General features: G+C 43.6%; 7 non-coding genes across 7 annotated transcripts; all 7 read right to left on the bottom strand.

Moving 5' to 3' along the window:
* Nucleotides 1–21,400: 21,400 nt before the first annotated feature.
* On the bottom strand, nt 21,401–21,473 carry Trnav-cac (transfer RNA valine (anticodon CAC)). The gene has a single exon. It is a non-coding gene; the product is annotated as a tRNA-Val (tRNA).
* Nucleotides 21,474–21,634: 161 nt separating this feature from the next.
* Trnav-cac (transfer RNA valine (anticodon CAC)) lies at nt 21,635–21,707 on the bottom strand. Its single transcript has one exon. It is a non-coding gene; the product is annotated as a tRNA-Val (tRNA).
* Nucleotides 21,708–22,098: 391 nt separating this feature from the next.
* Trnav-aac (transfer RNA valine (anticodon AAC)) lies at nt 22,099–22,171 on the bottom strand. The gene has a single exon. It is a non-coding gene; the product is annotated as a tRNA-Val (tRNA).
* A 161-nt stretch (nt 22,172–22,332) lies between these two features.
* Nucleotides 22,333–22,405, bottom strand: Trnav-cac (transfer RNA valine (anticodon CAC)). The gene has a single exon. It is a non-coding gene; the product is annotated as a tRNA-Val (tRNA).
* A 395-nt stretch (nt 22,406–22,800) lies between these two features.
* Nucleotides 22,801–22,873, bottom strand: Trnav-cac (transfer RNA valine (anticodon CAC)). Its single transcript has one exon. It is a non-coding gene; the product is annotated as a tRNA-Val (tRNA).
* A 157-nt stretch (nt 22,874–23,030) lies between these two features.
* Nucleotides 23,031–23,103, bottom strand: Trnav-cac (transfer RNA valine (anticodon CAC)). Its single transcript has one exon. It is a non-coding gene; the product is annotated as a tRNA-Val (tRNA).
* Nucleotides 23,104–23,264: 161 nt separating this feature from the next.
* On the bottom strand, nt 23,265–23,337 carry Trnav-cac (transfer RNA valine (anticodon CAC)). Its single transcript has one exon. It is a non-coding gene; the product is annotated as a tRNA-Val (tRNA).
* Between the last annotated feature and the right edge of the window lie 714 nt (nt 23,338–24,051).

Genomic DNA, 24,051 nt, shown 5'->3' on the forward strand with positions numbered 1-24,051 from the left:
GAAGGTCACTCAAACGCTTATAATGTACGTTTACTCTAAATAAATCATTGCATTTATAACTCCCAATTTTATTGCATTCTTGTTTTATAAGCTATTCGAAATTTTACCGACCCATTAAAACCATAACCACACAGTGTAATACAGCCCCACGCCACACTGCCTATCCCACTGATCGTAAAAATAAAGTAGAAATCCTTGACGGACGATTCACTGCCGCGTTTCTTCCTTCGTTAATCCATCACAGCCCGTCAAAGCTAATGCAGTTTGCAGGAAGACAGATGGGATCCAATATTAGTATCTCATAAAAATGATACATTGGTTTGCTTCCTGCACTCTTGCATGGGACCATAAACAGATAGAATTTATTTTAAAAAAAAGATATATTTTATGGCATATTAAAGCAAAATCGGTTCTAGTGCAAAAAAAATGTTTCTCATAGTGATCACAACGTAAAAAAAACATTAGTCGATTATTAAACGCTTCATTAGATACACCGTCAGATTATTCGTTATGGTTATAATTAAGTTTGCAAACCTCAAGCAAAGCATAGCCAGAAAAAAGCAGCTGTATTCATTCCGCCTCCTTGCTACCTCGTTCCGCACGCCACGGCCATGCGAGTATAGCCTCGAGAAACACCTCCTTCAGCCTGGCACGCTCTACAATGCGGCAAGGGGTTTTGGCATGGATTTGAAATGCTTTTCATGTGCACATACTTTTTTTTGCAAATTATTGTAAACACACACGCATGTAGCGATGCTGCCAAAGCTCGAGCTCACTAGCTACCGCGCAGTAGGTGGAGCAATTGTTTCGCGCAACCTTTCCGGTCTCGGTTCTTATGCTTGCGCGCTCAATTCGGTACGCTAAGGCTGCTGTAAAATTTTCGCATTGTCTCGTGGCTTTTGTCTTTCGAGGTTTCGTCTTTTCTTCGACCGGCAGAACTTTTTGGCACACCGATAAGTAACAGCAAAAATGTTGCGTTTTGGAGTGAATTGAACGCTCTTTAATGGCAATTAAAATGTGCAACAGAGAAGTTTTTTTTTTCATTTAAATTGCTCCTTCAATGTTGAATACAAAATTCATGCTTTAAACATTGGCAGCAATAATTTTCAATCAATCCAGACCACTCGTCAAAAGCTACCATTTTAGCTTACACACTGTTGCCACCAACTGAGATTCAAATTCGTCCACAGCTTCACAGCTTGGTTTCTGTGCGATTCTTTTCCCTCCCGATGCCGGTAAGCCGAACACTTGAATGGGGTCATCACGATTGCGCTACCTGTCGCCTGTCATCGGCTGATCCTATCCCGCCCTAGCACGCTTGTCTGATTTGTGATTAGGCTTATAACAAATAATATTTTTCATCTCACTGTACCATGCCACTCTCGCAAGCGCGGCTGTTTTTTGTGACAGAAACATTTTCGATGCGGAGGTGGTCACCAATTCCTTCGTAAAGAGGTGCGTGCAATGAAAGCACTGAAGGGTAAAACAATGCGACAAATAAAAAGGCAACGGAAAAAAAAGCAAAAACCTCTAGCCAACACACAAATCGCTGTGCACAATTCATTGGCATTGGCGCATTGCTCGATTGACAGACGGCTTAAGTACCCAAGGCCTCGTGATGGTAATCTACCCTCGGCTGGCAGGCCAATCATTGGACTTCTTCGGCTGGAACCGCGCAGGGTGGCGATTACGGGGGAATCCATGAAAATGCGTCTGCATGTTTGTCACCGTTCCCACCGGTGAAAGGAATCTCTCGGGTCAAAAGGAGGAAAACAAAAATGAACGCAGCAATTTGCCGGTTGACCCGTAATATTGCGGTTTACCGAAGGGTAATCTTTGTAGTAATCTTTGGTTATTTTTAGATTTGATTCGGCGATCTGGTTTATTGTTTTATCTTGTTGGTATTTGGTAGGACGTTATTGGTTTGAAATAGTTTTATTATATAACAGTAAGAAACCTTGTTTCGATGCGTTACCTTTGTAGAGCAAGAAATAAAGCATCTAATACCAAACTAAAAGATATTGTTTTCCTCAGATGTTTTCAATTATTGTTTTAATAATATTTTAAACAGTTTTTCTTCATTCTATTGAGTAAATCATTTCCTCTGACATCCAAATAAAACAGTGAAAGCATGTGGGAAATGGATGTGCTTTGAATTAATGTGCATGTTTAGTCTGAAAAATACATAATTTTTAAAAAAAATTCAAGTGTTTTATAGTCTTAAAATCGAGTCATTTTGACGTCTTCAGGAATTCATTTCATAAGGTTGACTTTAACCGAACGACTTGACACATACTAAAGAGAATAGACATTGTTTTACTAGACAAACTTGTCATAATTTATCTATGTAATAAATAGACACCTAATAGTTTTAATATTAAACGCTATCTTAATCGCAATTTTTTACAGAAAACCGCTCAAGATACGACCCCTTGAGTTACAATGATTCACATATACCACCATTTTAATTTTGACCGTTCAAAGATGTCATTTAGAGGAAGCTTTTTAATTTTTTTTTAATTTCTCGCTGATAAGCGTTTCTTACATACTTATGAACTTCCCACTACACAAACTTGTGAACTTTTAAAAATTCTCATAAACCAAAGTTGGTAATTTATATCGTGTAAACGACTTCTGTAATACAATTGATATTTGTTTCCTGTTTAAATTAAAAAACACGATATCAAAGATGCGAACTCCTCAACTTCACTTACAGAAATACGACCATTAGGACATTTTTTTCTGTCCCAAATACAGTCGTATCTCTCCTGTTTAACATAATTTGATGACATAAATTATAATACGACGTAAAAGATATTCGCATTCTACTACATAACTCAAGCATTATAATCAACTTGTAACGTTTCAATCATCCACATCATCCCTTCTTCATGACATCAATTTCGCTTCAACTGATTGACAATTTGCGCAACATCACATCGCTAACGCGAGTCATGCTAGCAAGCCAACCGTGCGGACACCTTCCAACACGTCACTTAATTACACCCTTATCGAAAGTATCACACCAGCAGCGAGCAATATAAACAGCTACACCAACATCAGAGCATCAGTGAAGCATCACCAGCATCAGTGTACATACCATTGGCAAAAGGGCCTAAGATGTGCTTATTGAAATTTCGTCAAAAGGTAAGCTCGTGTGAGCTTGCAAAAAATCAAAATCAAGCTCCCCTCCAAGCATCCTTAGGCGATCCAATGGCGATTCGACCAACGATCGCGTATGCAAATTCCTGCACCATTTGAGCTACGTGCACAATTAAACGGATTACATAATGCTCGGGGTCCTGCACCCCCCCCCCCCCCCCCACCTCGGCCAACCGGCTGTTCCACCCTGTTCGGATCGGTTTCCCAGTTTGCATAAAGGGCCCACCGAGTGTATACGTGGTGCTGGGTGCACCTTTTCTCTTAACTGCAACTAACAGTGCACACTTACACTTACACACAACACGTGTTGGTTTTCTTTTCCTCTTCACCCTTCTCTGTCCGCTCGGTTCGGCACTGTGTCGTCGCTATGATCGTTGCCGATCGATGCAATTTCTATGCAATTTCTAGCAGGACGTCTTAAAACTTCGCCGCGATGGGGCAAAGGGGCAAAGACAAAGACGGTACAGGGCAGCGGGCGAGAACAGCAACGCTGGAACCTATCCTTCAACCGTGTCGTCTCCTGGCGAACCAGCTGACTGAACTTCGCTCCGTAATGAAGGTACCGAATAGGGCCGGTGCAAAATCAATAACGTCTGCTCGTACGATCCGTGCAAAAGGTTAACGCCGTGACGCTGTGAACGGTTTGCCCGATACCGATCTGCCCCCACGATGCCGGTTGTTGGTTGTGGTCCTCTCCTGTGCCGCTTCTACTAGGGCTGATCTGCAGGGTTCCCAGCTCATCGCACCTACACCCCTGCACGCGAGGCTTGATGGAGGCAGGATGCGGCCGATGGTGCCTTAGCCTCTAACCTTAGCCGGTTCGATGCTGCCACGGCCTACAAATGAATGATCGCTTTCGACGATAGGTAATGTATCGCCACTATTAACATTGCAACCTTTCCGCGCCGCGATCGCCGTACACCGCGTGCGTCGACATTAATCGTGTCCGAATCGACACGAGGGTTGACCCTTCCCGCCGCCGCTGCGGACAAAGGGCACGATAGTGAGGCTGGCAGGAGATTCCGATGGATATTCTATAGCATCGTACGGTTTATTTACAACAGCAGCAGTACATGTAAATAATGTTTAATATGGTGCTGATGAGATTTTATCTGTATTTCTACAACTTACAATGTATATTTTTGCAGAATTATTGAAGAACGTGGCTGTTATGTCTTAACTCCTCCAGGAATGAATCATTAAACGTTAGGCAACCAAATAATTTAGTTAAGATGCAATATTGAGCAGGAAATAAGAGGATTATTCTTCCCTAAATCGTATTAGATGAAATGCTGATAAGTCAGATATTGCTCCGCGTCCCTTTCAAGTAGCCTTAGATTTTGATAGACAGTATTCCGATGTAACAATACATATTTTATAGAGTGAGTAGGCTAGAACTTCCCATTTCAGCAATGCTTGGTGCGTTTTTAAATTTACCTCAGGAGCAGTTGGTCATAAGTGAACAAAATAAGTTCGTCGTCTCTCGACTTCAGTTCACATGAGATCCAACTTAGTGTCTTTAGGATCATTTCCATTGGTTTAATCAATACGATATGACTTGCTTAGATACTTCAAGTTTTTTGGGAACAAGAATAGCTGAGTCATATTTGTATCACACAAATCTTCTGTTGTATCTTCTATTTTAATCTTTACATTTGACCGTATCTTTTATTGATTCAGCTTATATTCTCTTCTCGTTATTTTTCCTTTAAATAAAACACGTTCCCAGATATTCCACAAACATCACAGTAGAGCCTTCGCGCTACCCTGCATTTCCCAATGCTCCAAAACCAGCTGATTGCAACGAGCAGCGAGAAAATAAAACTAATCCCCGTTTGCAGAATGCGAACTGTACGCCGTTCGCCTTTCGGCCCTGACACGCTGTTTGTTGGGTGTACTGGTAGTTTTACCCACATGTCAGTGGGTCATCAGGTTTGTGGCGTTCGTTTGCACTGATTGAAATGGCATCTTGTCCAATCAATTCACCGATCGATCGCACGATGTCGGTGTTGTGCGAGGGTCTATTTCTTTTTTCCTTCATCTCTTTCAAACCGTTCCCAATATACAATCCTACTCCATGGTGCATTCAAAAGGCACGCGGCGGTGTTGGAGAAATGGAACTCATAAACATTGTCACCAAATCCGACGCAAGCCGCAAAGCCACAAACGATCCGCACTCGCTCACGCACGCCGACCGTCGATCGACCGAATGGTTGCAACATTCTGCTCTATAAAGCCATACATGCGCATGGGAGGGAGGGGGGGGGGGGGGCTTTCTGCTCTTTCTCTTCCTAGACGCGTCGCTTAATCTGGCAAGCGGTGCGCACCAAACCTGTTAGCCGATTTGACGGACGTTCCACACCGGGGCGCTAGGAACGAAAATGGGGAGAACGCTTGTTAGCGGCTCGGTCGCAAACTCACACACTGCCGAACGGGCAGGCTTGCAAACGGCTCGGACCGTTGTATGGGTGCAAAGATTATTAAACTGTACCGGTGCGGTCCGAGAGCCTGGGTGCGCAATTATCAAATGGGTAATGCCATAATTTTATGTAATCATAAACGCGTCGCCCTCCTGTCAATTAGCAAACCCGATTTTAGCTATTTCTAATGAGATCTCGAGCCACAACTTGAACTAAGCAGTGCATTTTTTTTTTGGTTGTGCACTTCAAGTAGATGAAAAAATTAAACCCTTTTCAAACACAGTTGGAACATTTCATTTACATTTGTATTGCATCAATTTTAATTGGTTGCTTTGGATCATAGCTCAAAATGATTTAAACAACATGATTAAAATTAATATTAAAATCCAAAATTCGTACAGTTAAACTCAAGTGAAAAGCTAATAAGATTTTTAATTTATTTTTCATACTTAATTTCCAAGGCTTTTACCTAGTGTCAGAGTCTAATTGGGCAATAAATTACTACACATTCATAAAAAGTCTTTAAATTAATAAATTAATTAAAAATTACTTAATAAAGAGTAAAATGGAAACTTAAAAACAAGAACACAATTTTTCAAATACTATCTTTTTTATCACAATGTAAAATAAAAGGAATAATAAAGGACATATAAGAAAAAGAACAATAAGAAATAAATAATCACAGAATAGCCAAAAAAATTAAGAACAATTACGCTTCAAATGAACGAAGTAAAATTGTATTGCAAAACGAATAAAACATCAGATAATACACTCCCAAATAACAATAGAATTATTAATCTCCACCTCAACATCAACTGACTGCTTCTCAAATTCTCAGCTCGATACTACGACACAACTATGACGAAGTTATGAGATGATCTTTCAACATCAACAGCATGCCGTTCGTCGATCAATCAATCAAACGTGTCCGCTCGTTCGATTATTCTCCCACATTCCCCCGATGTCAAAGCCAATCAATTTGTCTTCAACTCTAGCGCCTTATCACGCCACGTCATACCGTATGCGGCTCTTATGCATCTCTTCAATGCAGACTGCGGCCGGTGCCGGATCCGCACCGATGACAACGGTGTGAGTGTCTGTGTGTGTACATAAAATATAGATATCACAAACCGTTTGGAAGTGTCTCTTCATCACTTCACCGCTACGGTCGCACATCCAAGCAGGGTGTAGGCAGTGAGTAAGCTTTACGAGCAACTTCCCGATCGCGACAACGCGACTAACTCTGTCACTCGATCGTGAAGAAGCCCTTTTTTTTTCTTTCCGTGTACGATTTGCTTTCCTCGCTACACACGGTTGACATTTTGCCGTTGACGAGCATCACTTCTGGGCGAACATCACGAGCACGACGCTGTCCGAGCCTGTCCACGCGTGGTTGTGATCGCTGTCGTAACTTATGGTCGGTGAAATGCCGTCGTCTCGATGCAATTACAATGTTGCACCGGCAACATGCAAGCTGCAAGTGGCATGGCAAGATGCAAGAGAGGGAATAGGATGATTAGAAAGCACTGTTTGATATTCATACGGAGGATAGGATTTTACAGGAACAGTTTCGCAAGCCTCATTTAAATGGTGATACTGTCGTCAAATGTTTATTTTACTCTCTTGTCAACACCGCGATTGATTTGCATCTGTTTTTGCGCATAATCTTTTTTATTGGTTATATAAATTAAACGACGACATCTTATGTTGTATAAAATTGCTTAAACTTAAAATAATCAAATTAGACTTAATTATAATGGTGACTTTGAGGTCGTAAATATAATAATTACGATCCCACGAAACCTTCGAAGCCAAAAAACGAACCCTTTTTTTCGAAACACCCTCCCTTGATCAACACATCATACGAGCATACAGCTCGCAAATAGCTGCCACGAAACAATCCGTCCCAAATCTGTCCCTCAAACCGTAACTCTTTCCCAACTCGCCCGTGTCCTTGCCCATAAAGCGATCACGCATTCGCTGCTCGGAAACAAAGCAACGCTCGGTCTCGCTCTGCACGGTCGAACCGTTTTGCACACGGTGACCCCATTGTTTAGGCGAACCAACAATTAGCTTTTGCCAAACCTTTTTGCAATCCCACGAGAAGAAGCCCAACACGGCACGACGACGACGACAACGGTTTTTGTACGGTTGTCACAGGTGCAGCAGCATCAGCGGCAACAACAGCAGCTGTGGAACATGTTAGCTCATGTAAGTGGCCCATGTAAGCTACCCCCCGAAATAGAGGGCAGCATTGAGCGGGAGTAAATTACCCTACACCCGACACCCGATTGATCCTTTCTGCGCGGGCCAGGCCGGGCGCAATACAAATCGGGGGACCCTCCCCGGGTGACCTATGGCGGACGCCATTACCCGGATCGGTCTGATACAAATTGCTGCGATCGAAACACTTACGTGTAACTTCGTCTCACATTGACCGTACGAACACTCAGAGGCGACCCGTAGTACCTTAGTGGTGGCGGCGTAATCAGACGACATGTTGGTATAGAGTGTTGAGTTTGCTTCACCTTCCTCTTTAACGGTAAACGATGCAAAAAAAAACATAATTGCTTTTTAAAACTACATGCAAATGGCTTGTTTCTTTTAATTCTATAAATACCATAACAGCTAGACAATGAGGCACAGATTTATGTTATCCTTGTTTTGTCAGAAGAAAGAATGCGACATAAACATCGCAATAATTGCGTTTCATTAAGTCACTTGCTGGGCGTCATTTAAAAGCTATCCAGCACCATAACTCAACCTTGCAATGCGCGAATGGATTTAATTTATGAATCAACCGACCAACTGCCCCGATGGTAAAGCACGCTGGCAGTAATTACGCGGCTTTAGCATATTACATCCGAACGGTTTATTTGTAATGCTTCCACCAGCTTTAAGCCCAGTTTAAATCGCCACTACTGCGGCTGTCCACTCAAAGCTGACCACAGGCGTCCCCGAACAGTGCGGAATTGCTCGAACCGCCGACTCGAGCCAAACTTCCCTCTTTGCACTGCTGAAAATGAGCTGCACTGCAAGCGTCTTGTGCAGTTTATGGTGCCTTTCTTTCTCTCCATCCTCCATTTGCTGCTCGTGTCCTCTGCTACGAAGGGGTCCATCGCTTTTCCGCGAAACCTACGCCGGAGGGCACCGCAGTCTTCGCTGTGCTTCGCGGTTGCATGTGCAGCCTTTCCGTGACACACTGCCACAAGATTTATGGCATTTCGAAATTCGCGTTCACACTCTCCACTCTCCCGATGCCAGTGTCCACCGACAGCAGTAGTAGTCTCTGGCGCAGCAGCAGCAGCAGCAGCTATTTGCATTTATAGGCAGCCGGGGCAGCCTAGGCTGTGACTCGCTCTTGCGCTCATGCACTGCACTGAATTTGTCCTCGATCACTAGGGCTCGTTGGCGTCCCCAAAAGCGTCCCGAACCGAGCTGAACTTATAAATAAACGAATGGCAAACAGATGCCTACCACGCGTTTAGACGCCAAATGGTTTACAAAACGCTGCCCATCCTAGAGACCGACGATTTGCATCCACCACATTTGCAAATGCACAAACAAGCATGCTTCTAGCACGTCTGCGTTAAAGTGCATGAAGCTCACACTTAAGCTGAATAATTAAAGATGCTGAACAAAACACGTGGCTAAGGCAAAACGTTCAATTGTTGGAGTGTATCAGTACGATCAGTTCGAATTTATTCATAAATTAAAAAAAAAACTAAATTTGCAGTGTGTTTGTCTATATTTTTATTAAATATTGTTTTTCTATTTTTTAATAGGCTTTGTAGCTTAAAGGAAGACAAAAAATCATTAATTTATTGAATATAATGCTTAAATTCAAAACATGCTGTACAAAAGACTTCATTTGGTTATGCACCAAAATAAGCGACGAACCCGAAAATCGCCACTAGTTCCTTTTCAGAATGGTTTTGTTTATTTTTTTTTTATTTTTACGAATCAGAAACGATCGATCCCACTGGCCAGTTTTGTTAAGTACCAAAAAAAAAATACTTTCTTACAATTAAGTGAACAGTGTAAAATTAAATGAATAAGATTATTATGATTAAATAGATAATTTTATGCAAAAAAATAAATTCTAATAAATAGCAATCAATTCTAACACCTACATCTGTAGGAATTAAATACTAAGACTCATAGATTCTAATAGACATAACACTCAGTATTCGCCACTCCTCAAATAAATTAATAAATACAGTCAAGCTTCTGTTATGCGCTGATTCCATATTAGATACCAACAATACACTCCTCTTAATTACAACAACATATCCCACGTCATCGAATTACTTAAACATTTGCATAAATTAATAACGATGCATTTTCAACACGTCTCAATCAACAAACTTCTGCTAGAAACAGAATCTTCATCGATTTGCCATCTCTCAATTGAAAATTAGCTTTGTTTTGAGTCAGCGCAATTTTCTCCCACCTGCAAATGTCATTCATCCCACCATAACAAAGCGATGATTCACCAGCATGCTTGTAGTAAATCACATCCACCCAACCCCCATCAGCAGCCCCTGTTGCCACGAGCTCCCCCAGAGGGGAAGAAGAAAATAATTGATCTTCTATCGGAACGTTGAATCCCCGACCGCTCCATAATGTACGTAGGTCTGCGCACTAAAGGTAAATGTTGGTTATTTATTTTGACCCACCACCACGACCACCACTGCATCAATAGCGCCCTGCATGCTTTCAAGGCTCAGGTTGACATAATTACCCTTTTGCTTATGCGGCGCTCCTCGCTCCTGGTACGGTTAGCATCCAAACGGTAATTTGCCGTGCTCTTTTTCACAAACCAGAACCCTGAACGCGCGATTCTAGTCTCGAGCGGTCTGGCCGGTCTTGCACACCAACTGCTCACAGCATCATGCAGCACTCAAGACGCGCAAAGCGCTCGAAATAATCATAATCGTGACTGCATTACGGCTTTGATTATTAATCACCGCCGCCGCGCACCACCACGGCCCGTGTGAATTCGGGAAGGGTACGCGAGCAAACAAGCCCAAACCACTACGAAGCCCTCGGTGGCATTTTCAAATACAAAAAGTAAGCCCCTAGCTAGCCCACCCTCAGGGGGTTGTTCAACTTTGCACCTCTTCACACTGCAACCATCGATTGCCGATATGCCTCGAAGTAAGGGATCTTAACCCAGCCCGCAAAGCGTGGGGTCCGGTTGGGTCAAGCGATAAAACTCCCGGCCCTCGGAGCCACCCTCCCGGCGGCTGGTGTACCGCCCGGAAACGGAGGATGTGATGCAATTCGTGCTTGCGGCGTGCGAATGACAACAGCCAACTGTGGCCAAAGGGTTCCCGCGAGTGTCTGGGAGGGGGGGGGGGCGTCAGCATCCTTGAACTAACGAGCGGTGATCGTGAATTATTCGATGCAATTTTATTGCATCCCTCCCCAATGGTAGCCGCACGCGCTGGCACGTCAACTTTCGACAAGGTTACTTATCAATCGGCACGGCACCGTGGTACGGTGCGACGTGTCAAAACAGTGTATAATTATTTCGCCTCGGAAACCGTGGTGCCTAGGGATCGGGCACGGGTGTTTATCATTTTGTAGCGGAAGAGTGGAAATGGAAATTTGATAATTTGTAACGAACATATCTAGCACACTGTTGGTGTCATTAGTTTACAGAAATTACGTTCTTAGGTACAAGAAAGCTCCAGAAAGCTTGTTTGAACAAAAGTTTTCACCCATCCTGTCAAAAAGTGATTTGGTTCAAATTTGGTTATAAAAAATATGCTATGAGACCACCTGGACTACATACACTTTGACTCTAAATTCCACCACGAGATCTCTTTAACACTTTAAGCGCCGCGTCATATGAAATCGCACGACGGCTTTGTTCACCGCTCAGCTCTGTATCTGACGCTCACCAATTCTCTTGATAACGAATGAGGGAAAGAGAGAACGAGAACGACATGTGCTACGCCGCTTATCGAAATGAAACAAAAGAGTGATAATAGTCGCACGAACAATTGTCGCTCTCATCGCTCTCTTGTCATGCGCTACGTGCTCACTCGCAAACTGTGACGTCAGGCCGGCGGTCAAAGTGTTAATGCACCTTGGGGTAAATGTAAACAACACCGTGTTTTCGAGCAGGTACTCGAATCTATTTCTAGCTTTGAGGCTAGAATAATCTAGACTGAAAATTGCAGGCTAGTTTTTTGTGTGGTTTTGTATGGAGTGTTTACATGATTTCAGCCTCCAACTTTCAAACTCCATACAAAAAACTGACTAGAATCGTGAAGGGCCCCATAATCAGGGTTCAACGACATATTTCTCATTATTATTTTTACCAATAATATGCATGCCTTATCCTTTTTTAATGCAATTGCGAAAGTTTTATGGTTTATTTATCGAGCCATCATGTTACACTCATTTATCTCATTGATACACCTAGAGTATATGAAGCTTTATCTAATTCCATTCTAAATCTTAAAAGACTTCGACATCAGTAGTCTCTAGGATGCTGACGATTTGTTTGAAAATTTGTTATTTAAACCATTGTTAACTTTTCGTTTGTTCGCAGTAATTGAATATCTTTGATGTTTTGTCTCATTTTGCATGGATTGACCTAACACGTTAGTTTTTAAGTATTAATTATGTTTTCATGTCGATCATAGATCCGACGAATTAAATAAATAAATTACTAAACAAGAACAGTAGTCTTGGCTAGCTTCTGGGCTTTAAAAAGACAACTAGCGTGGATGCGGGGCTAGTCACCCTGTTCCGTGTACAAACCGACTACGGAAAGCCTAAGAAGAATACGAAACGGACTTGATGATACCGACCTTAGGCTATGCCCCACGATTAAGATTAAAATGAGCTCATGGAACGTACGCACTCCCAGCAGAACCGAAGCCTTGAAACAACTTAATGATACCCTAGCCTCACTCTGCATGGACCTCGTAGTTCTACAAGAAAAAATAAGAACAAATTTTTAAATACACGAATATCTTCTATCACAAGAACTCATTTACTGGTCGAAGATGACAATGGTCAAGTGTCGTAGTTTATTTTATTTTGGCTTGATTATTCTTTGAACCTATATCACCTCTGCCTAAAACCATCTATTATTCATAAATGTTTTTATTCGATACATTTTTAACACAAACATTACCAAAGCAAAAGCTACTTCATTACTATCTCATAAGCTAACTAGCTCCCGTACACTAATCGTTACAAAAAAAAACCCTCCACCATACAGCCGACAGAAAACGGGTTCACTACTGCGCTTCTTGAGCAATGTGCCGATCAATCTACCCCGATCAATCTTCGGCCGCCCGATCGGTCCAAACATTGACAGTCGTGACGTGTTACACGCTGAGCCAGTTTGCGCTGCTGCCCTATTAGTTTGGCTGGGAATGAACCCTTCAAAATCGTTTTCAGTACCCTACGCCACCGCATACACACACACACACACACACATTCACCTGACACTATTCCCCCAACTGCCAATACTATGCACAACCACTCCAGTGCAGCGCCAAAGCAGCAAGAATGAAGTCATTTAGGAGATGGACGGGACGGGTGTACGGGACCATAGAAAATTTATCGATTTATTCATACCAGGCGACGAACCGGCGAACCTCGAAAACCTCGGGCAAACAACTCCCGACGGCCGCTGGTCCGTCCGTGCAGCTGCAGCATCATTTGCATCTCGTCGCGCGACTAACGACAAACCGATCTGCCCTGCGCTCAGGTGCAACAGAAAACAATCGATCCATTACCAGCTGTGGTGGTACACAGAGATTGGCACAGTCCTGAGTGAGCGATCCGGAATGAAATACGGGGTAGAATAATCGAAACATAAATTAGCATTAAAGAGTAGAGTTTATTAGCGCGAGCGTGGTGGTGGGAGCGTGGTTTGTTAGCAGCTACATTACGCTTGATTTTTTTCACCGGTTTTGACTGCCAATTTTATGCACAAAATTGTAGAAATTGAAGAGCGAAAAAAACCTCTAAAATGGATGGCTATTTATAATATAAAACAACTTTCTTTCTCATCAAGTGTAAGACAAAGTTTTGTTTTATGATATTTTTGTTAAATGTTCCTTAAACCTCCTGTATGATTTTTTATATACATTCTACTTTATGCTAGAGCTACACACAAAGCCAACCTCATCGCAACGAGCCTCCGGGTGTACTTAACGACCCACTCGCCTGCCACTCGCTCGCAAAAATGCCACTACGATGCAAACGCTTTGCATCGAAATTCCCTCGCGGCATCGACATCGACACTTTACCGGCCATTGCATTGCGTGGCCATCGTCGCTAGAACGTCACCCCGGTCCGGGTTGATTGATGTTTATTATGAGATCGAGGGTTTCGATATTTTTTTCTTTTCGCAGTAAGTTTTTCTTTCACTCCTCCTTTGCGTGCCTTTGCGGGTCCGGCCAGGCGATCGGTCACGTTTCCCACCGCAACGCACGCATCCTTCGAAGCGCCCAAAAGGAAGCCTCGGTTTACGCAATAAAACGGTCGATCGCGCGACGTTAACAAGGTCCCTTTGCGCAACGGCACGACAAATAAATATTAGACCAGCATCACGGCTGGCGGTGGGAAAAATTGCTAGCTCTGCAGGGTGAAGACGAAAAAAAAAACAACACGAACGCAACGACACTCGCCGGCGCGGACGATTCTGTAATCATCTGGAGCGAGCGAAGGGAGGGGAAGCAGTTTAGCAGCCCGCCACAGAATGTGGGCCTCTCGATGGGGTCTCTTGATGGGGATCTCCCCTGCCCATGAGCGACTAACCTTGACCAGCAGCCTCCCATAGCAGTCGGTGGTGCGCGCACTTGAACGTGCGTGATTAGATGTAATGTGTTGCGTTTTTGCTGCCTTGCAGAAGGTTTAGTTTCTATTTGACCTTCTGCATTGTAGCGCAACACTGCTCGCTGTCATATTGCAGGGCTTTAAAATCCGCTCTTCCTGTGTACCATTTGGCAGTTATCATTTATAAAAGACGTTGCAAAAATGGTACAGCGCAAAAAATGTGTTGTTCATTTCTGGTTTGCATCACAGCTTTTTCTCCTTTTTCACACCACAAAACTCCCCACAACTATCACTACAACTTATCACTTCATCAACACCCTAACCCGAAACGAATGCAATCTTCTTCACGTAGTCATAAAAAAAAATAAACCACCTGACACATGATACAACCGTCCCCAGGATGCACATTTACACTGCACCATCGGCCGTATAAAGCACCGGTAATTACTTCGCTCGCTGTCGGTTAAACTTTATCGGCAACCGTCCATTGCACCACTGCAGGCCGGCTGCAACAAAACGGCACCAACCGTTTGCTAGTGCTGCAAGTAATGTTTTTTTATGCACGATCGAACTCGTGGTACACCGTGGGGAGTAGGAGAGAGTGGGTGAGAGCAGGAGCGGTACATGAAAATCGTGACTCATGTTAGCCGCATGTTGGTAGAAATATGATGCTCTAGGACGGCGTTCGCTTGTCACTAATCGGTCAGCAGTATGTTATACGGCTCGGATTGGTGTTAAGCAGAATAACCCCTCCCTTAAAGGTGCTTCATTAAAAAGGTACGCTTGTATTACAGGGATCATATCAATCATGCGCGCTCCTAGGGGCAATCAGTTGGCTGTACAAGTGGAACGGGTCTTCGTTGGTTTAAGGGCATAAGGTTACTGTGCTTACTATTAGCAAATGTATAAAAGTGATATTGATTGTGTTGTGTTGGCCAAAAGCAGGTGTTATGGAAAATTTATTGCATTAATAATTACAGAAGTTCTGCAAAACGAGAGTATGAACAGCTAAGAAGCATATGAGCTGAAGATTTTAATTATATGTTAAGAAGTGCCTTAAGAACTAAATCATGAGAAGTCCATTAGTTCATAATTTGAAATGAAGGTCAAGTTCTACGGAGCTGCATTTAATGTGTAAACAACAAACCACTTTTTGACTGGCTAGGCTTTTTGAAGTAGAAATTGGATTTAAAATGTCATGATTTATACCGTTCAGGATCATCATTATTAGAATACCAGACGAGATCAAATCCCAAGCCCGCATAACAGAGGTTTAACCATCCGGTTGCGTGACAATAATAATACAGCCGTTGCCGTTAAAGTTCGTCCCTAATTTTTGGGTTGAAGGTTCCAATTTTTGGCAACATGTCTCAATTCTTGCTGCTAAGGCATCAATTTTGGCTCGCTGTTTGTCTTGACGCAAGCCGTTTTTAGTTTTTTTTTTTTTGTTTTTTTTTATGTGATTTTTGTGGTTTGTGTGCGCTTCGTGAATTCAACTCGTACAATTATAAAATTAATTAACAGTAGTTCATATTATACGATTTTTTATACAAAATTTAGAGGTTCGAAGGAGTCTTCTATTTCATTGATTTGATATCGTATTGATATTTTTTGTTGGTATAGCAAAATTACATTGAATCAATGGGTTCAATCATCAACAACCGCTATCCATAAAAACAACCTTACAAAATTGTAGAATAATGTTTCTATTATTTCGGTTAAATTTTATTCTATTTTTCGAATAATATATATTTCCAGTTAATCTCTAAGCAATAATTAAGAGATTTGAGCTCTTTTTTATTTTTATAATAATATTCCTTTAGTATGCTGTTTATTACAAATACTTCTTATGAATATTCCTCACCACTTACTATGCTCTTCATCTACCACATCTTCACCAGTACTTTGCCAACTTCTTCACTGCTTCCAATCTTCCAGCCTAATTATTGCAAATGATCGAAAAATAATGACGCTTATCCCAAAACACATCGCCGGCACGACAGCGGCCTAGGTGCAGCATCGCTCCCAAGACTGACGGGTGTTGCAATCATCACGCTCCGCCATGCCAAACGGACGACCGGGCGCCGTGCGTCACTGTCCAAACCCCAAACCGTGGGGCCCCTCCATCAAACGAACGCGCGGTTTCCCCTCCGCATGTAAGATGATCTATAATTTTCGATTTTATGACAATTCGAACACTCACACACACACACTCACACACGAGTTTACGTCTTGAGTCTCTGTCGGTAAAACAGCTGATCGGTAGCAACGGGCGGAGGGGAGCTTTAAACAGTCAACTAAATAAAAGAACACTCAAACCGATTGGGAAGACCTACGAGCCCGCGCCGGGGAGCTTTCCGCTTCAAAAATCCATCAACGAACGAATCGAACTGACCCCTTGCTGTCTGCCGCTCGAGCGCGCGGACCGACACTGCAAAAGGGCCTGCAGGCGACTCACACACACACACACATACACAGACAAACGCATGCGGTGACAGTGTCACGCGGGCGGACATTGCATAAGCCGTATCCGTGTGTCTGCTCGATCTCGTGCATGGGGGGCTCAAGTTTTCTTCGCTCTTGCGCCCACCAGCCCACACTTTTGGGGTTGCACATGGGGTGTACTGGACGGGTGGCACAAAAATGGGTCAGGTTACTCGTGCAGTCGGGCAGTGGGCCACCATCACCAAGAGCGAAAGGGACAAAGAAATAGAGAGTGAGCTAGACCTACCGCATGTGTGAGACGTTTCCTCGAACGACCGATCGGCGAACGATCGCAGAGTTAGGATAGAATATTGCTGCGCGTAAAGCCCTTAAGCAGCGCGATTGCACCGGTTTTAAGCGCTGCTCTTTGCACAGCAAAGGGAAGTTTGCTGGCGAACGAAAGTGCAAAAACTATGCCTCAACCCCCTACACTCGCTACCATGACATTGTACCGCTTCGAGAAACCAGGCTAATGAATCGGTAAATGGAAATAGCTGGAGCGAAGGCAGCGAATCCGCTGGCATTCGCAGATTCACTGATCAGCAAAATGGACACGCGTACCCAAAAAAAGGAATTTTTCGCGATGCAGTGTGCTGCTCTCCAAAGTGCACTGCCGGCTGCAAAGTTGCTTCCGAAGCAAATACACATAAAAGGGTCCTGCTAATGACCAATATCGAAACTGCATCAGGTAATGCTAGAAAAAAAACTGATACACAAAACCGGAGAAGAGCAAAAAAAGCTCAAACCCTATACATCACATCGGCTGATCGGTTGTTAACTTCATCATCATCGTCATCAACGGCAGCAGCGGCAGCAGCATCATCGTCAGCATCATCACAAACGCACCGCCCACGGATTCCATTGCCCGTGGTTGGTCACAAACGAGCGGGTTCGACCCGGTTGGCCTTCCAATTTGGATCGCGACACTGTGGCCACCGCTGCCACGGCTCTTAGTATTCAGTGCCAGTGACAGAATTTTTGTAATGAGGATTTTTCTTCCCAATGTGGTTGAGCAGCTTAACTTTGTTTTTCTATTCCCAATGCATTTGAACACTTCTTCTGCAATGTAGTCTGCGAGAGAGAAAAAAAAAGTATTCGATAAAAAATACAAACTCACACACAGAGTGAGAGACATGCTGTAGGGGCAAGTTTTTGTGCTACAAAATTGCAAACATTAAGTGAGCGAACCCTAACCGGACCGCTTGATGCAGTGATGATTGATACTTGCGATGAGGCTGCTGAGTTAATCATGTAGCGCATTGAGCATCATAAATCAACTGATGCCGTTCCCATAGAGCTGCTGGTGATGGTGCTATGCAGTAAGGTTGGAAGAGATGTTTCTTTCTTTTTTTTGCTACGAAAGAATTCATCTTTCTTGGTGAAGGAAAACATTAACGTCAAATATATTAATTATGTACTGACGGAAGAGCAGCTGAGCGGTGAGCCGCTTGTTATTCAAATGGTCAAAAATCAGGTTTAGAACTTCGTTGAAGGTTAGACTAACGATTTAAATGTCTACGCCAGATGTTATTAGAAGTTATTAGAATCCAGGGATAAGTGTAGGATGTTCGTTGCTGTTGAATCTATTCAATTATCACAAGCTTCACACAAGGATGTAATACGTTAACTTCTCAGAAAATAAACATTCTATATTATGCTCGAGAACTACCTTCAAAACTTCAAAATAAAAATGTCCAATGTTACAGCTTTCTAAACTAATGATCTCAAAACTCTTATTCTATTTCTCAAAAGTTCTGTTTTACATTATCGATTTAAGATAACGATTGCCATATACCTGAATTCTCCAAAACCTTTACCTCAGTTGACCAAAATAACAGAATATTCACAGAATATTTGCTCCCAAATGCACCGACAGAAATGAATTTCCATTCTCTTTAACTAAATATACCAACATGCAATTAGTAAACACTGTTATGCGCCGCGAAAATGTTTCGAGAATGTTTTCCTTCTCCACACACCACGTCCACACGATCAATAATTCCGATCCACCCCATCCACGCCAGGCGTGCCAGGGCGCCCATAGCTAGCATTCCACGTGGTGTCGATCGTGGTCGATCGTCGGCCGTCGCTGCTTCGTTTGCTGTCGACCACCGGGAACCGGTCACCCGCGACCACATTACATAACGAACTCTGTACGCCCCGCGACCTCACCCCGAATTCTAAGTGTGCTCCTTGTGCCAAACGTGTGTGGGCAATGTTGGGCCTAAGGGAGGGAAGTTTTGGTCCCGTTCGAAGAGTTTTTCACTAGCCTCTATCCATACTCACGACAGTGAGTTCTGCTTTCCTGGTGTTTGCAGTGCTGCACTCACACACAAAAAAAACACTGTTTATCCTCTCCGCCTGCCCTGTCAGTGTCTTTGGCATTGCGACTCGAGCTTGAGAGTGACAGCTTTTACTAATTATATTAATGCGAATAAAATCGCAATTGCGTGCAACATCCTTTCTCTGCTGCTGGTTTTGTTGATGCTGTTGCTGCTGCTGCTGCTGCCGGTTCGACCAGTCAACTAATGCTGGCAGAGGTGGAGGGAGGAGATCTTGCTCTAATTAAGTCATAATAAATCAGTGCCCGATGCGTGCCAACGCATTATATCAGTGCAATATTTTATGTATATTAGTTTTGTTTTCAACCTAAGCTCTATGGAATGTGGTTGACATTAGACTTCACCAAACCAAACGATTTTCATCAATGTGAACTACACATATGCAAAATCCAACACTTTACGTGTTACAGTATTAAGTTACCTTCTAATGACGATGTTGCTGTACATATCTCAAACATTTTCTAACCTATCAATTACTACTGACCGTGGGGCATGATCAGCGATATGTTCTTCCATACAAATTAACAACTGTCTAAATGTAGGTCAATCTAAAATAGTCAAACGTTTTTTTTTCTATTTATAGCCACCTGCATCGATCAAAAAGATATCTCTCCAATGCATTGATAGATTTGTTTTATTATACTTTTAAGTATAAAATAACCTTTACAACAGTATTAATATTGCTTACACTAATACATTTGTGTGTCATTAAACGCATAGGTAAAACATAATCTTACTCTACGCGCTAACCCAAAGCGTTAGAGACGTGTCGTGCCTACCGAGTGGCTAGCTCTCTACCGTGTACTTTTAAAATTATAAATCAATTCACTACGTGCCAATTATTGTTGTGCCTGCTCTCGCGTATGCACCTTTTTCCCTTTATTTATTTGTTCGCCCATATGCACGCAAAGGTGCGATGTGCAAAATTGCGACCTGCTCGCCGAACGTACTGCGACGGCTTGCGAAATAATAATAACCAGCCAGTCAAACACTAATTACTGCCTTATTCGTGCGCCCGATCGTTTGCTGGCGCGATCAGCTTGATTTGCTTGGGCGGCGGTGGTGCTCCTTCCCGTAAAGGCGACCGTTGCCACCCAGAATGAATGCTGCCGAATTGCGATTCTCCTGCGGCTGCGGGACGGTAAATTGTAATGTACAAAAACGGTCGTATCCAGCCGGTATCTTGATCAACCGGTAGCTATCTCCGCTCGCATCGCATTACTAGCGGTCCCCCCGCGGCGATCCACCATGGACGATTGCAGTAACAGGGAAAAGCGCGATAAGTGATTCACTTTTTGCTTCTGACCAGCGCAACTGTTGATACGTTGATTTAACGCAATTCTTTTCGTCGAAAACGAAACTACCCGTTTGGTCCAATGCTTGGCGAAACCCTGCCCGGGGTTGCTGTGTGCGGTTAATCAGATCATTTAAATTAATTAACGACCCAATGAAGATAGGATACCGATGGAAATAGCGATTAAAATGCTTGCTCAGTTCAACACAAAATCTTCCGCCTTTGGAGCCGTTAATTAGCGCCTGTACCGTCACCGGCATTTAGCTAATCAAAGATGGACATCCGATAGGTGCTGCACGGTATCGTATCCGACGCTTGGGACCATTTTTGGCTAGAACGGCTGACTGGTGCTCATTGCATCGTGACTTAAATGAACGCAATTTTACCCAACAGCTCTCCCCAAATGGAATGCAAATCTCTGCGCAATGATCGAGAAAAACGATGTGAAACTTCTAGGTGATCTGTGAAAGGGGGTTTAGCAAGACAGAGGCAAAGCTTTTGATACTAGTCGTAATTGAACTTTCATAGTGAGCTAGTCGATTTTCATGGCGAACACAAAGCTCAAATCGAATTGCATAAATTTAGGCTTTCCAAGGTGATGGTGAATAAAATCATAAGCTTTAACCCTAATAGAAACAACTAAATAAGAGAGCAACAGTAATAGCATTAAATTAATAACACACTTAATAACTTAAATCAGCAAATTATAAGATAACCCATTTTTCTCTACGATTCAGGTCGCATTCGATAAACAAAACAAGTTCACACAAAACATCATAAACAATACCGAACGTAACAATAACAACAACAGCTTCTGATCTTCTATATCGACTGCAATAAAACAGTCATCGACTTTCTTGTCGAATGCTGATCATGACTGTCATTGCTGTTTCCGCCCGGGATCGAACCGGGGGCCTTCTGCGTGTGAAGCAGACGTGATAACCGCTACACCACGGAAACCTCTATTGTTTCCTCGTCAGCTTCACCTCTGGGCCAATGGATCAACACCAACCGCAAAAATAATGTCACACAACCATCACAATCGCTTGTGATCTTCTATATCGACTGTGATAAAACAGTCATCGACTTTCTTGTCGAATGCTGATCATGACTGTCATTGCTGTTTCCGCCCGGGATCGAACCGGGGGCCTTCTGCGTGTTAGGCAGATGTGATAACCGCTACACCACGGAAACCTCTATTGTTTCCACGTCAACTTCACCTCTGGGCCAATGGATCAACACCAACCGCAACAAAAATATCTCACAACCATCACAACCGCTTGTGATCTTCTATGGCAACTGCGATAAAATAGTCATCGACTTTCTTGTCGAATGCTGATCATGACATTGCTGTTTCCGCCCGGGATCGAACCAGGGGCCTTCTGCGTGTTAGGCAGATGTGATAAACGCTACACCACGGAATCCTCTATTGTTTCCTAGTCAGCTTCACCTCTGGGCCAAGGGATCAACACCAACCACAACAATAACGTCACACAATCTCCACAATCGCTTGTGATCTTCTATATCGACTGCGATAAAACAGTCATCGACTTTCTTGTCGAATGCTGATCATGACTGTCATTGCTGTTTCCGCCCGGGATCGAATCGGGGGCCTTCTGCGTGTGAAGCAGACGTGATAACCGCTACACCACGGAAACCTCTATTGTTTCCTCGTCAGCTTCACCTCTGGGCCAATGGATCAACACCAACCACAACAATAACGTCACACAATCTCCACAATCGCTTGTGATCTTCTATATCGACTGCGATAAAACAGTCATCGACTTTCTTGTCGAATGCTGATCATGACTGTCATTGCTGTTTCCGCCCGGGATCGAATCGGGGGCCTTCTGCGTGTGAAGCAGACGTGATAACCGCTACACCACGGAAACCTCTATTGTTTCCTCGTCAACTTCACCTCTGGGCCAATGGATCAACACCAACCGCAACAAAAATATCTCACAACCATCACAACCGCTTGTGATCTTCTATGGCAACTGCGATAAAATAGTCATCGACTTTCTTGTCGAATGCTGATCATGACTGTCATTGCTGTTTCCGCCCGGGATCGAACCGGGGGCCTTCTGCGTGTTAGGCAGATGTGATAACTGCTACACCACGGAAACCTCTATTGTTTCCTCGTCAGCTTCACCTCTGGGCCAATGGATCAACACCAACCGCAACAAAAATATCTCACAACCATCACAACCGCTTGTGATCTTCTATATCGACTGCGATAAAATAGTCATCGACTTTCTTGTCGAATGCTGATCATGACTGTCATTGCTGTTTCCGCCCGGGATCGAACCGGGGGCCTTCTGCGTGTTAGGCAGATGTGATAACCGCTACACCACGGAAACCTCTATTGTTTCCTCGTCAGTTTCACCTCTGGGCCAATGGATCAACACCAACCGCAACAAAAATATCTCACAACCATCACAACCGCTTGTGATCTTCTATGGCAACTGCGATAAAATAGTCATCGACTTTCTTGTCTAATGCTGATCATGACATTGCTGTTTCCGCCCGGGATCGAACCGGGGGCCTTCTGCGTGTGAAGCAGACGTGATAACCGCTACACCACGGAAACCTCTATTGTTTCCTCGTCAGCTTCACCTCTGGGCCAATGGATCAACACCAACCACAACAATAACGTCACACAATCTCCACAATCGCTTGTGATCTTCTATATCGACTGCGATAAAACAGTCATCGACTTTCTTGTCGAATGCTGATCATGACTGTCATTGCTGTTTCCGCCCGGGATCGAATCGGGGGCCTTCTGCGTGTGAAGCAGACGTGATAACCGCTACACCACGGAAACCTCTATTGTTTCCTCGTCAACTTCACCTCTGGGCCAATGGATCAACACCAACCGCAACAAAAATATCTCACAACCATCACAACCGCTTGTGATCTTCTATGGCAACTGCGATAAAATAGTCATCGACTTTCTTGTCGAATGCTGATCATGACTGTCATTGCTGTTTCCGCCCGGGATCGAACCGGGGGCCTTCTGCGTGTTAGGCAGATGTGATAACTGCTACACCACGGAAACCTCTATTGTTTCCTCGTCAGCTTCACCTCTGGGCCAATGGATCAACACCAACCACAACAATAACGTCACACAATCTCCACAATCGCTTGTGATCTTCTATATCGACTGCGATAAAACAGTCATCGACTTTCTTGTCGAATGCTGATCATGACTGTCATTGCTGTTTCCGCCCGGGATCGAATCGGGGGCCTTCTGCGTGTGAAGCAGACGTGATAACCGCTACACCACGGAAACCTCTATTGTTTCCTCGTCAACTTCACCTCTGGGCCAATGGATCAACACCAACCGCAACAAAAATATCTCACAACCATCACAACCGCTTGTGATCTTCTATAGCAACTGCGATAAAATAGTCATCGACTTTCTTGTCGAATGCTGATCATGACTGTCATTGCTGTTTCCGCCCGGGATCGAACCGGGGGCCTTCTGCGTGTTAGGCAGATGTGATAACTGCTACACCACGGAAACCTCTATTGTTTC

The sequence above is a fragment of the Anopheles coluzzii genome, chromosome 2 (assembly GCF_943734685.1).
Source record: "Anopheles coluzzii chromosome 2, AcolN3, whole genome shotgun sequence".
NCBI lineage: Eukaryota > Metazoa > Arthropoda > Insecta > Diptera > Culicidae > Anopheles > Anopheles coluzzii.